Source organism: Vulpes vulpes, chromosome 9, assembly GCF_048418805.1.
Source record: "Vulpes vulpes isolate BD-2025 chromosome 9, VulVul3, whole genome shotgun sequence".
NCBI classification, from domain to species: domain Eukaryota; kingdom Metazoa; phylum Chordata; class Mammalia; order Carnivora; family Canidae; genus Vulpes; species Vulpes vulpes.
In genome coordinates, this window is record NC_132788.1 from 606,690 (window position 1) to 620,207 (window position 13,518).

At 47.0% G+C, this 13,518-nt stretch overlaps 2 protein-coding genes across 12 annotated transcripts in view; one reads left to right on the top strand and one right to left on the bottom strand.

Annotated features, from left to right (window-relative positions):
• MTERF4 (mitochondrial transcription termination factor 4) overlaps nt 1–13,518 on the top strand; it is a 102,284-nt gene that overhangs the window by 63,906 nt on the left and 24,860 nt on the right. The window lies entirely within an intron of this gene.
• SNED1 (sushi, nidogen and EGF like domains 1) overlaps nt 1–13,518 on the bottom strand; it is an 81,738-nt gene that overhangs the window by 57,541 nt on the left and 10,679 nt on the right. The window lies entirely within an intron of this gene.

The following is a 13,518-nucleotide window of genomic DNA, read 5'->3' on the forward strand; positions in this document are numbered from 1 at the left end:
AGCTGGACTTGAGCGGGGCATCCTCAGGATGGCCGGACAGTCCCTGGCCCCTGATATAGGACACCTGGGCCTGCTCCATCCCCTTGAAGACAGGCTGTGTGCCCAGGGGACAGGCTCTGACCTGTTTGCTGCACCTGATGCCCTGCAGAGTGCCCAGACCTGGGGTCGGGCACGTGGGGTACTCAGGGCCTGGGTCCCACTTTAATCAGGGACCTTAGGAGAGCACAGCGTAGTCCTAGCCTCCGAGCCAGATCTGGACAGGTGAGTAGGCAGCATGTGGGGGGGGGGGTGAGGAGGTAGTGCCCAAAAAGCAGAGCTGGGGATGGGCAGGAGCCAGTGTGGCCAGAAGAGGCTGGAAGGGCCTTGGTGGCTGGGCTGGGGGCGGGGGGGCAGTGGTCTGTGCTCAGGATTCCAGACAGTGAGGAGCCCCAGCAGGCTCCTGAGCAGAAGAAGGGGAGCAGCATCTCTGTGGTAAGACGGAACTGATCCCAGTGCTGATTCCTGCCACCCAGTTAGCTGTGCAACCATGAGGCAGGTTAGCCTTGCCTCTCTGTGCTCTGGATTTTTACCTATGAGATGGCGATAACACAAGTTCTGGACTGGGTTTAAGGTGGCTCCCAATGGGTAGTTTTCCAAGGTTCCAGGCAGAAGCAAAGAAAACCCTCTCTGGTGGACGATGGCATCATCTTAGGCCTCAAGCCATTTGTATAAATAATTTTTCAAATACAAAACCCAAGACAAAAAAAAAAAAAAAAAAACCCAAGACACAGTCAAATCAGGCACACAAGGAAGCAAGATGCCACCAAGAATAAGCAATGAGAGAAACACCAGATATCAGAATTATCAGACAAAGACTATAAAATAGCCAAGTTTACCGTGTTCTAAGAAAATGCAAGCTTTAAATTTTGTCAGAATAGTCAAAATAATCTTGGAAAAGAGGAACAGAAGTGGAAGACTTATACTTCCTGTTTCAAAATTTAGCACAAAGCTATAGTAGTCAAAACAGTGCGGCATTGGCATAGAAAGATAGAATAGTATGCCTAGAAATAAACCATCACAAATATGGTCAAATGATTGTTATCAAGAGTGTCAAGACCAATAGAGATAAGACAGTCTTTTCAACACATGGTGCTGGAAAAAATGGATATCTACATGTAAAAGAATGAAGTTGGACTTTTACCTAACAGCATATACAAAAATTAAATAAAAAAGGGTTGAAGGCCTAAACATGAAAACAGGATAAAAGCTTCATGACATTGGCTTTGGCAGTAATTTCTTGGATACAACACCAATGGTGCAGACAACAACAAAAAACCCAGGAAAACTGGAGTTCATCAAAATTAAAAAGTATTTTTTGCATCAAAAGACACTATCAGCAGAATAAAAGGCAACCCACAGAGTGGGAGAAAATATTTGCAAATCATTAGGCTAATAAGGGATTAATATCCTAAATATATAGAGAACTCCCACAACTCAACAACAACAAGGACCTGATTTAAAATGGGTAAAAGTCTTCAATAAATGTTTTCCAGAGAAGATATACCAATGGCCAATAAGCCCGTGAAAAGATGCTCAACATAACTAATCATTAGGGAAATGCAAACCCAAGCCACAGTGAGCTCCACTTCACACCCATCAGGAGATGGCTACTATCAAAAAACAGAAAAGAACAAGTGTAGGCAAGGATATGGAAAAACTGGAACCCTCGTGCGCTGCTGATAGAAATGCAGAATGGCACAGTCATTGAGAACAGTTGGCAGTTTCTCAAAAAATTGCAAAGAGAATTACCATATGATCCAGAAATTCTACTTCTGGGTATATGTCTGTATTCGTCTGCTAGGACTGCCATAACAAAATATCAGACTGAGTGGCTTAAACAACGAATTTGTGTTCTTGTAGTTCTAGAGCTAGACATCCAAGATGAAGGGGCCATCAGAGTTGGTTTCTAGTGAGGCCTCTCTTGGCTTGTAGATGGCTTCCTCCTTGCTGTGTCTCCACGTGGCCTTTCCTCTGTGTGCACATGAAGAGGGAGAGAGCTCCCTGGTGTTTCTGTCTCTTATTATCAGATTAAGGCCCCACCACTATAACCTCATATAATTTAATTACCTCCATAAAGGTTCTATCTCCAGATACAATCACAGTGTGTGTGTGAGGGGGGGGGGGGTAGGAATTCAAAAGATGAATTTTGGGTGGCAACACAATTCATCCACAGCTATATCCAAAAGTAACTGAAGGCAGGGTCTTCAACAGATATTTGCACACCCATATTCATAGCAGCATTATGCATGATAGCCCAAAGGTAGAAGCAACCCAAGTTCCACTAGTATATGAATAAGTAAGCAAATGTGGTCTCTCTACAATGGAGTATGATTCAGCCTTAAAAAATAAATTCTGACATGTGCTACAACATGGATGAACCTTGAGAACATTATGCTCAGTGAAGAGACTAATGCTGTGATTTCACTTATATGAGGGACCTAGAGTAGTCATATTCACAGAGAGTAGAATGGGAGTGGCCAGAGGCTGGGGGCAGAGAACGTGGGGGCATCTGATGGGGATAGAATTTCAGTTTTACCAGATAAAAGGAGTCTGGAGGTGGACGATGGTGATGACTGCACAACATGAATGTCCTTAATACCACTGAACTGTACATTTAAAAATGGTTAAGGAGGTAATTTTTATATTATGTGTATTGTTCATTTAAAAAATGATTTAAAAAAGGGCTGGGGGCTTCTGCCTGGCTGGCTCAGTTAGTAGAGCATGCAACTCTTGATCTCGGGGTCATGAGTTCGAGCCCCATGTTGGGTGTGGAGGCTACTTTAAATAAGTATTTTTTAGAAAAGGGCTGGGATAAAAAAAATCATCAGGGATGGAAATTATCTTGTAAAAAAACATTTTAAAGAACTAGATAGAAATTCTAGCACTTAAACTAACAGCAAATTAAGAACTAAATAGGGATCCCCAAGTGGCTCAGTGGTTTAGCACCTGCTTTTGGCCCAGGGCATGATCCTGGAGTCCTGGGATCATGTCCCACATTGAGCTCCCTGCATGGAGCCTGCTTCTCCCTCTGCCTGTGTCTCTGCCTCTCTCTCTCTGTGTCTCTCATGAATAAATAAAAATAAATAAATAAATAAATAAATAAATAAATAAATAAATAAATCTATCTTTAGAAAAAAAGAACTAAGTAGATTTAAGAGCAGATTTGAAGCAACTGAAGAAAGAATTAGTGAACTGGAAGAGAGGTCAGAAGAAACTGTCTGGAATTTAGAGCAGAGGCAGAAAGATGGAGAGTAGAGAAGAAAAAATAAGACTTACATGAAGCAGTAGGATGGTCAAATAAATGTATGGTTTGGCTTACCAGAGGGTAAGGAGCTACAGAGGCAATGACTGAGAATTTCTAGAACTGATGAAAGACACTAGGCTACATGTTCAACAGTCCCAGTGATTCCCTAGCTGGAAAAATAAAACAACAAATGACTGTTGGAAATAAAAACAAAAACAAGGGATCCCTGGGTGGCGCAGCGGTTTAGCGCCTGCCTTTGGCCCAGGGCGCGATCCTGGAGACCCGGGATCGAATCCCACGTCAGGCTCCCGGGGCATGGAGCCTGCTTCTCCCTCTGCCTGTCTCTCTCTCTCTGTGAGTATCATAAATAAAAAAAAAAAAAAAAAAAAAAAATTTAAAAAAAAAACAAAAACAAAAACAAAACAACAACAACAACAAAAAGAACAATGACAAGGAGACAATTGTAAAAGGAGAAAACATATAAATTACCATCAGGGGCCTTACAAGTGAAGTGACTGGATTTCTCACGAGCAGTGATGGGAACTAGAAAACAGTGAGGTCATCTCTTTAATATGCTGATCTTAAGAAAATAACTGCTAACACAACCTTATACTGAGATGAAGTATCTTTTATTACTGGAGGCAAAATAAAGATAATTCAGATAAATGATAAGTAAATAGTAACTAAATAGCAGACACATATGAAAGAAATTCAAGTCAAAGGGAAACTTAAAGTCAGAGATGCAAGAAGGAAAACGGGGCAAAGAAGGTGCTATTGACTCAATGTCTGTGTCTCCCCAAAATTCTTATGTTGAAATCTGACCTCCACTGTGATGTCATTAGGAAGTGGGACCTGTGGGAGGAGATTAGGTCATGAGGGTGGAGCCCCCATGGAGGAGATTACAAAAGAGCCCAGAGAGCTCTCTCTGTCCTTCTGATGTGTGAGGACACAGCATAGAGATGGCTATTAACCAGGAAGTGGTTCTTCACCAGACACTAAATCTGCCAGCAACTTGATCTTGGATTTCCCAGCCTTCAGAACTGTGAGAAATAAATGTTTGTTGTTTAAACCACCCAGTCGATGGCAGATTAAAACAGAAGTTATGAGAATAAATCTAAATGAACATTGACTCTATAAGGGAATAATATAAATAAAACTTTGTGTAATTGTATAAAAAATCTCTGGAATTAAAATTCCTGATAATAGCCTATAAATTGGGAGAGTATTAAAGTGTTTCAAACTCATTGTAGTTTCCAGGAAAAGGATGAAGGCATTAGTTAACTTATTAGTGAATATTGTACTACCTAGGATAGTCACCAAAAGAATAGAAACAGTGTATATAGTTCTAACTGATAGAGGATGTGAGTGGATGAATAGAATACTTGACATATAAGATGTCAAAAAAGGGGAGAGAAGGAAATATAAAGCACGTGGAACAAAGAGAGAAGGTGGTAGATTGAAACAAACTCCATCAATAATGGATTAACTGAAAATGAATTAGATGTTCCAGTTGAAATATATACTATCCAAATGCCAACCAAAGGAAGCCTATAGCTTATAGTTGTATTATTATCAAGCAAAATAGATCATAAGCCAAAAAGTATAGCTAGAGACAAAGAGGACCACTTCATAACTGTTTAATAATAAATAATAAACAATTTTGCATTTTTATATATCTATTAAGGTTTCAACATATATAAGTGAAACACTGACAAAAGGAAATAGGTCAATTCATAATCATAATGGAACATTTTAACATACCTTTTCTAGTAAAATAGATTAGGCAGACAAAATAATCTGTCAGAATACAGAAAAGTTGAGCAATGCAAATAATGAGTGACCTAATAGATAACACAAATAGAATATTATTTTAAAAATTTACCATATGCTGACCACTTAGCAAGTGTCAACAAATTTCAAATGATTGCAAAAAATATAGAGTTTGTTCTCTGGCCACAGTGCAATTATACTAAACATGTTCACCCTCAAAAGGTAGGAGATTTCTATGTTTATAGAAATTAAGAAATATAAGTAACTTTGGACTGAAAGACAAGTGCTATTTAGCAAAAACTTGTGAGGGTATGGTATAAGCAGAACTTAAATGGGAATTTGTAAACCCTGTGTGCTTGTCTTAGGATGTATACTTAGTGAATAAACCAAAAATTAGTAAATAATCCACATACAGTAAATAAACTGAAAAGGAAAAAAGAAAGAACAGGGGAAGAAAAAAATAAAAAATTAAGAGCACAAGTTAATGAACTAGAAAACAAACACTGAAAAAGACAAACTAAACCCAAAACTTGACTTGTTTAACCTGCTAGTAAAATAGATAAACTTCTGGTGGAATTGGTTAAGTTAGTAAGAGAAGGTATCAGTTTCCAATATCAGGACTGAGAAAGAAAATATAACTTCATACTCTGACACTGTCAAAAAAGATAAGAGGATATTATAAGTGCCTTTATAATAACCGTAAATTCAAAATTTTATTTTATTTTTTTAAAAAAGATTTTATTTATTTATTCATAGAGACAGAGAGAGAGGCAGAGACACAGGCAGAGGGAGAAGCAGGCATCATACAGAGAGCCCGACACGGGACCCGATCCAGGGTCTCCAGGATCACGCTCTGGGCTGCAGGCGGCGCTAAACCGCTGCGCCACCGGGGCTGCCCCATAAATTCAAAATTTTAGACAAAATGGAAAAATTTATAGAAAAACGCAGCTTACCAAAAATAAAGGAGGAAGGGATATTAGCATAGCAGAGTAATGATGTTCTGGAAGAGGAAGGACAAGGGTTTCCATGGACTGGGTCGGAGGAAACTGAGAAGACTCCCCAGGATCCTGGCAGATGATGTCCTCCACAAGTGGGGTGTTGGGTGAGTAGGGGGTGGGAAGTGAAGGTGCCCACTGTTTTACTATTAATAGAAGATGAACAGTGAGACGTAGGCTTGAAACAAACCATCTGATCATAGCTGTGGTTGTTGTTAGCATGACTATGGGCAGCAGCTCTCTAGGGCCCCGGTGAAAAAGCAGAAGGGCCCTGATGCCTGAGTCAAAAGATTCCCAAAGCTGAAATAAATCAATGATTCCAGCAATGAAAATTCAGAGTTTTTTTTTTTGGGGGGGGGGGGGTTGTTTTGTTTTGTTTTGTTTTTTGAGGATTTAGTTTTGAGGGGACCAGAAACACTGAAAGTCCATTTGGTTGAGCTGGGTGAGTGGCAAATGCAAAGCCTTGCTTATTGGTGCAGTTACTTCTGCTGTGTCCTTGTATCCTTGCTTCCTCTTCCATCCCGACTTCAGCTGCTTTAAGAAAAAAGCCAAGTGTGGCAGGGAACTTGAGAGAGGGGAAGGACTCAAACTTTTACAGCCCTGTTGGTTACAGGTCCCCGGTTCTTTAGGGGAAGGTGGTGCCAGGTGCAGAGGTGGCTGAAGGCTCAGAGGGCCGTGGGGCGAAAACTTGGTGACGTTTACGCAACAGAAAGAAAGGAGTCCCAAGAAAATTAAATGACATCCATTCTGGAAAGGAAGCGAAGCTGCCTCTGTTTCAGATGATATGACCTATTAAATAGAAAATACCAAGGAATCCACCAAAAGAACTATTTGAAGCGATCAGTGATTTCAGCAGGTTACAGAACACAAGATAAATATAGAAGTATTAATCGTATTTCTATACGGTACCATGAATGACCCAAAATGAAATTGAGAAAACAATTCCATTTGTAGTGGCATCCGAAGTGAATAAAATACTTATGCATGAATTTAACCAAGGAGGCACAAGACTTGTACACTAAAAACTACAAAATAAGGGTGTTGGGGTGGCTCAGCCAGTTACGTGTCTGCCTTCAGGTCAGGTCATGATGATGAAGCGCTGCATTAGGTTCAGCTCAGCCGGGAGCCTGCTTCTCCCTCTTCCCTATGCTTGTGCTCTCTCTCTTTCAAGTAAGTAAATAAATAAAATCTTAAAAAACAACAACAACAACAAAACTACAAAATATCGTTGAAAGAAATTAAGACCTAAATAAATGGAAAAATAGCTCATACTCACGAACCAGATACCATAACACTGGTAATGTTATTAAGGTGACGTTATTCTCAACTGACTCATAAAAATCAATTTCTTACATAGGAGCAGCAAACAAGGAGCATTTGAAATAAAAAACAAATCTGTTGATGGTAGTACTCCCCAAAATGAAATACTTAGCTATATACTTAATGGAATCTGTACAAAAATCTATACAAAACTCCGATGAAAAAGACCTGAGAAAGACTAAATAAATGGAGAGCTATTTCATGGCTGTGGATAAGAAGACTCGATGTGTCCAAATGTCAGTTCTACTTGGTCTATTTATTCAGCGCAATCTCAATCAAAATACCCGCAAAGGTCTTGTGGAAATCAACCAAATGATTCTGAAGTTTACCTGGAGAGGCAAAAGGCCCAGAAGAGCCAACACGGTATCGAAGGAGAACAACATTAGAGGACTTCTACTACCTGACTTCAGGACTCAGTATAAAGCTACAGTAATCAAGACAGTGTGGCACTGGTGATCGAAGAGACGAATAGGCCAATGGAAGGGAACAGGGAGCCCAGGAGTGGACCCCCATCAATATAGTCAACCGGGGACACCTGGGGGCTCACCGGTTGAGCGTGTGCCTTTTGCTCAGGTCGTGACCCCAGGATCCTGGGATCGAGTGCCGCATCGGGCTCCCTGCATGGAGCCTGCTTCTCCCTCTGCCTGTGTCTCTGCCTCTCTCTGAGTCTCTCATGGATAAATAAAATCTTAAAAAAAAATACAGTCAACTGGTCTTTGACAAAGGAACAAAGGCCGTACAATGGAGCAAAGCAAATCTTCTCAACAAATGATACTGCCACAACTGGGCATCTACACACACACACACACACACACACACACAGTGGATCACAGACCTTACTCTCCTCACAAAATTTATTTATTTATTTATTTATTTTTTTCCTCACAAAATTTAACTCAAAATAGATCATAGGCCTAAATTCAAAGCACAAAGCCTTAAAACTCTCACAAGTTTACATAAGAGAAATCTAAATGACCTTGAGTTTGGTGAAGACTTTTTATTTTTTTAAAGATTTTATTCATTTATTCATGATAGACATAGAGAGAGAGAGAGAGAGAGAGAGAGAGAGAGAGAGGCAGAGACACAGGCAGAGGGAGAAGCAGGCTCCATGCTGGGGAGGCTGACGTGGGACTCCATCCTCGGACTCCAGGATTGCGCCCTGGGCCAAAGGCAGGCGCCAAACCGCTGAGCCACCCAGGGATCCCCCGGTGAAGACTTTTCGATATAACACCACAGGCATGATCCATGAAAGAAATAACTGATTAACTGGGCTTCGCCGAAATTAAAAACTTCTGCTCTGTGAAAGATAGTATCTAAGAGATTGAGAAGACAAGGGATCCCTGGGTGGCGCAGCAGTTTAGCGCCTGCCTTTGGCCCAGGGCGTGATCCTGGAGACCTGGGATTGAGTCCCACGTCGGGCTCCCTGCATGGAGCCTGCTTCTCCCTCTGCCTGTGTCTCTGCCTCTCTCTCTCTGTGACTATCATGAATAAATAAATAAAATCTTAAAAAAAAAGAGAGAGAAGACAAGTCACAAAATGGACTTATGGGGTGAGAAAATATCTGCAAAGGGCATATCTGATAAAGATTATTGTCCCAAAATATGCAAAGAACTCTTAAAACTCAATGATAACAACAAAACAACCTGATCAAAATATGGGCCAAAGACCTTAGCAGACACCTCATATATACAGATGTCAAATAAGCACATGAAGAGATGCTCCACATCATAGGTTACCAGGGAAATTCAAATTTATTTTATATATATATTTTAAATATTTTATTTACTTACTCATGAGAGACACACAGAGGGAGGCAGAGACACAGGCAGAAGGAGAAGCAGCTCCCTGCGGGGAGCCCGATGTGGGACTTGATCCCAGGACCCTGGGATCATGACCTGAGCCAAAGGCAGACACTCAACCAGTGAGCCATCCAACTGCCCCGGGAAATTCAAATTTTAAAATGAGATACCACTATACATCTATTAGAATGGCCAAAATCCAGAACACTGACACTATCAAATGTGGCTGAGATGTGGAACAACAGGAACTCTCATTCACGGCTGGTGAGAATTCAAAATGGCACAGCCACCTTGGAAGACAGTTTGACAGTTTCTCACAAAATAAAACATACTCTTCTAGGATCCAGCAATTGCACTTCTTGGTATTTAACTAAAGGAGTTGAAAACACATGTCCATAGAGAAGCGTGCCACACTGATGCTTATAGCAACGTCATTCACGATTGCCCAAACTTGGAGATAAGCAAGGTGTCCTTCAGTGGGTGAATGGGTAAACTGTGGTCCTTCCAGACGATGGAATATTAGTCAGTGTTAAAACGAAATGAGCTTTCAAGTCGTGAAAAGAAATGGAAAAACTGGAAGCCATTCTGAAAGGTCTATACATTGTGTGATGCCAACTCTATGATGTTCTGGAAAAGGCAACACTATGGAGACAGTGCAAAGATCAGTGGTTGCCAGGAGTGAGGCGGGAGTGGGGGTGGGAGGGATGAACAGGTGAAGCATGGAGGATGTTTAGGGCAGTGAAAATCTTCGTATGATACCATATGGACGGGTCCAAGTCATTGCACACCTGTCCAGACCCAGAGAGGGCACACCACCGAGAGTGAGCCGTAATGTGAACCATGGGTTTTGGGCAATGATGATATGTTAATATAAACTCGTTGATTGTGACAAAGGTACCACTGTGATAATGGGGAGGCTGTGCATGTGGCGGCACAGAAGATATATGGGGAATCTCTGTATTTTCCTATCGATTTGCTGTGAACTCAAAAACTCTTCTGGAAAAAAAAAATGAAGTCTTAAAAAAAAAAAAGACAACCCAATAGGAAATGGGCAAAGGCCCTGAATAGTGAATAGGCTTTTCTTCAAAGAAGATACACAAATGACACGCAAAGATGCTCAGCCTCATTAACCGTCAGGGCAATGCAGATCAAAGCCACAGCCAGACGCCGTGTCACACCCACTAGGATGGCTGGCGTGAAAACAGGTAGCCAGTCACAGGTGTTGGAGAGGGTGTAAAGAAACCAGAGCCCTCGGAGACTGTCGGTGGGATGCAACATAGTGCAGCCACTTTGGAAAAGTCTGGCAGTTCCTCAGATGGTTAAACATAGTATAACTCTGTGCATCAGCCATTCCGTGCGAGGGGTATACCCACGTCTACCCAAGGGAACTGAAAACACGTCTGTGCAGAAACGTGCACAGCGTTACAGTAGCCTGAGTGGAGCCAACCCGTGTGTCTACCTACCAATGCGCGGAAAAACGGAATATTGTTCTGCCATAAAAAGGAATGGAGGGACGCCTGGGTGGCTCCGCGGTTGCACTTCTCCCTTCAGCTCAGGGCGTGACCCCGGGTCCTGGGATCGAGTCCCCCATCAGGCTCCCCGCGGGGAGCCTGCTTCTCCCTCTGCCTGTGTCTCTGCCTCTCTCTGTGTCTCTCATGAATAAGTGAATCTATTTATAAAACCAAAAAGGAATGGAATTCGGATCCGGGCCACAATGTGAATGAGCTTTGAAAACATTTCCTCAGGCCAAAGCAGCCCGACCCGCTGAGCGGCTGCGCTTGTGGGCCACGATCGTCGCAGGGAGTCCCAGAAAGCAGCGGGCCGGTGGCCGCCTAGGTCAGGCCAGGGCCAGCGCGGACGGTGACCCCGGGCAGGAGACGGGCCGAGTGCACGACGCCGAGGGTGTGAGAAGCCTTCGGGTCGTAAGAGCGAAGCGTGAGCTGCGAGCGGCGGCCGCGGAGTGCGGGGAGGCAGGCCCCGGACCTCGGGGCTGCGCGGGGGCTCCCACGGGCCGCCGGGGGTCGGGGGCTGCAGGGACCCAGCATGGGGGGGTCCGCGTCCTTTCAGGGCCCCGCGACCCCGCCCCCACTCTCGTGGGGACCGCCGGAGGCCCGGAGCCGCCGCCCAGCGAGTCCAGGGGGCCCGGAGCCGGCAGGGGCGGGTGGGACTCCGGCCCACTGCGCACATCTGGGGTGGCGGGGGGCACAGACGCTAGGGCGTCGGGGGAAGGGCGGTCAGGCCTGGGGACGTGCTGCAGAGGGGCCGGGGGACCACCCGCCGTCTCGGTCATGCACTCTGCTCCTTTGCTTTCGTTTCCACAGCCCTTTAAACATCCAAGCCACATGCCAAGCTCGCAGCCCGGCCGCAGACCCTGGGCCGGGGTCCCGTGCCCGCTGCGGCCCAGCCGGGTTGGAGCCGGGCCTGGGGGAGCAGGGGAGCTGGGCGCCCCAGGGACCCCCGCCTACCGCCACCCACGCTTGGGGCCGGCCAGCGTGGACACACACCGCCGGGGTACAGTCTGGGTCACTCGGGGGCCACAGGGGCGGGCCTTCCTGATGGGACGCACGGGGACAGGCCACCGCCAGGACCCGGCGAAAGGACAGGCCTCGCTGTGGCGGTGCTGGAAGCCCCAGGCCGCGCGGCTGGTCTCCCATGGAAGCCGCCCACTCTCCGCCTTGCTGGGAAGGACCGCTGACCCCTCCCTGGCCCCGCGGGGGGTCTCACCCTTCCAGGTGATGACGCCGCCTTGACCGCCTGCTCGGGCCCTAGCGCTACAGGGACTTCCCTGACAGGGACACACCCTCTGTGTCGCAGGCCACCGCACAGCACGAGTGCCCAGCGGCCGTCCCACGCTCCCCGCCACCCAGGGGCAGCTGGCATCACCTTGGGGCAGCCTCCCCAGACTCCACCCCAGAGACCACTGCCTCTGCCGCCTGGTGGCCCTGGCCTGCGCACCCCTGCACACCTGGGCCAGGCCGTGTGCTCACTGAATCCCCGGCCGGGCCCCGCCTCCCCTCGGCTGCCCTGGGGGACGGCCAGGACGGAAGGAGGGGACTGAGAAGGGCTCGTGTAGGCCTGTTTCGCCGCTCGTGGGCACGCTGGTGCGCCTCCGTCTCCCCTGACCCCACACAGGCCAGCCCCAGTGGGTGCGTCTAGCAGGTGCAGCTCGACCAAAGGGGCCTCAGGGCTCGAGCTATACTCCGGCTCAGCCACCTGGACTTTCTTGTTGGACCAACATGCTCCTAAGTCATGGGGACACAGGTCGGTTGGTTGAGGGTGCTGCTCACCGTCCTCTCCGGTGGTGCACGGGGCCCCAGGGGGGGCGTAATGGGTGCGTATAATTTTACTCGAGTGTCTCTGCCGCTTTTGCTCCTGAACCCTGCCAGTGGAAGGTCTGTGTGTGGGCAGGGCAAGGGGGTGAGCGGTAGGGATGGGCACACCGTGGAGGGGGACACTCCCTGGTGCCGGGCAGGGACCACCTGGGGGTCTGGGCGTCGGGAAGCGTGATGGTGCTTCACCCCCAGATCAGCACCTGGCAAGGCCCCCGTGGGCTCCCTGCGTCAGGCAGCACCTGTGCCTGCCAACCCGCCCTGCGCTGGGCTTGCGTCCCTGTCGGGCACTAGAAAATGAAAAAGCTCCTGGGACGCGGCCTGTCACGAGTGGCTCTGCTGTGCCTGACACAAAACGTGGACCCCTGCCCGTCACGTGTAAACACACAGATGGCACAGCCTCGTTTCAGATGCAGGTTCACGCTTGGCCCTGGGGTACGTTCTCTGGGGGGCGCGCGGCTGCAGACGCTCTGGGGCTCGGCCCACAGACCTCAACCAGACCCATGCGGCAGAGATCCAAGTCCAGTTAGCGCCAGATCTCAAGTGGCCTGTGCCCCTTGGGTCGTATGTCTGCACAGGGGCGGGGGCTGAGCCTCGACTGTCCACGGGGGTGAGGGCGGGGGGGTCTATCAGAGGGCGAGGCGGCTGAGACCCGGAAGCTTCCTGGTGAAACCCTAATGGGAGTCACCCGTTTGGCCCATTTGCTGTCTCTGTAACTGTCCGTGGTGGCGTCAGGGATTAGCAGGGCAGTCTGGCCGCCTCGTGTGGGTCACGATGGACAATAGCCTGGCCTTCGGCGGCGTCCTGCTGAAGTGAGTCCCCCTGGCCTCCCTGGAACCAGTGCACAGCGGGCTGCGCCTGCAGCTTGGGGGCAAGGCCGAGGTCTACACCGCAGGACCTCACATTGCTGCTGGGAGTCTTAGGTGCGCCGGGAGGCGAATGGCACGGATGGTCCTGGCCTCCGTGGTCCCACAAGTCGGAGTGATCTGCCTCGGGTCCTGAGGGCCCTGTGTGTTCGCGGG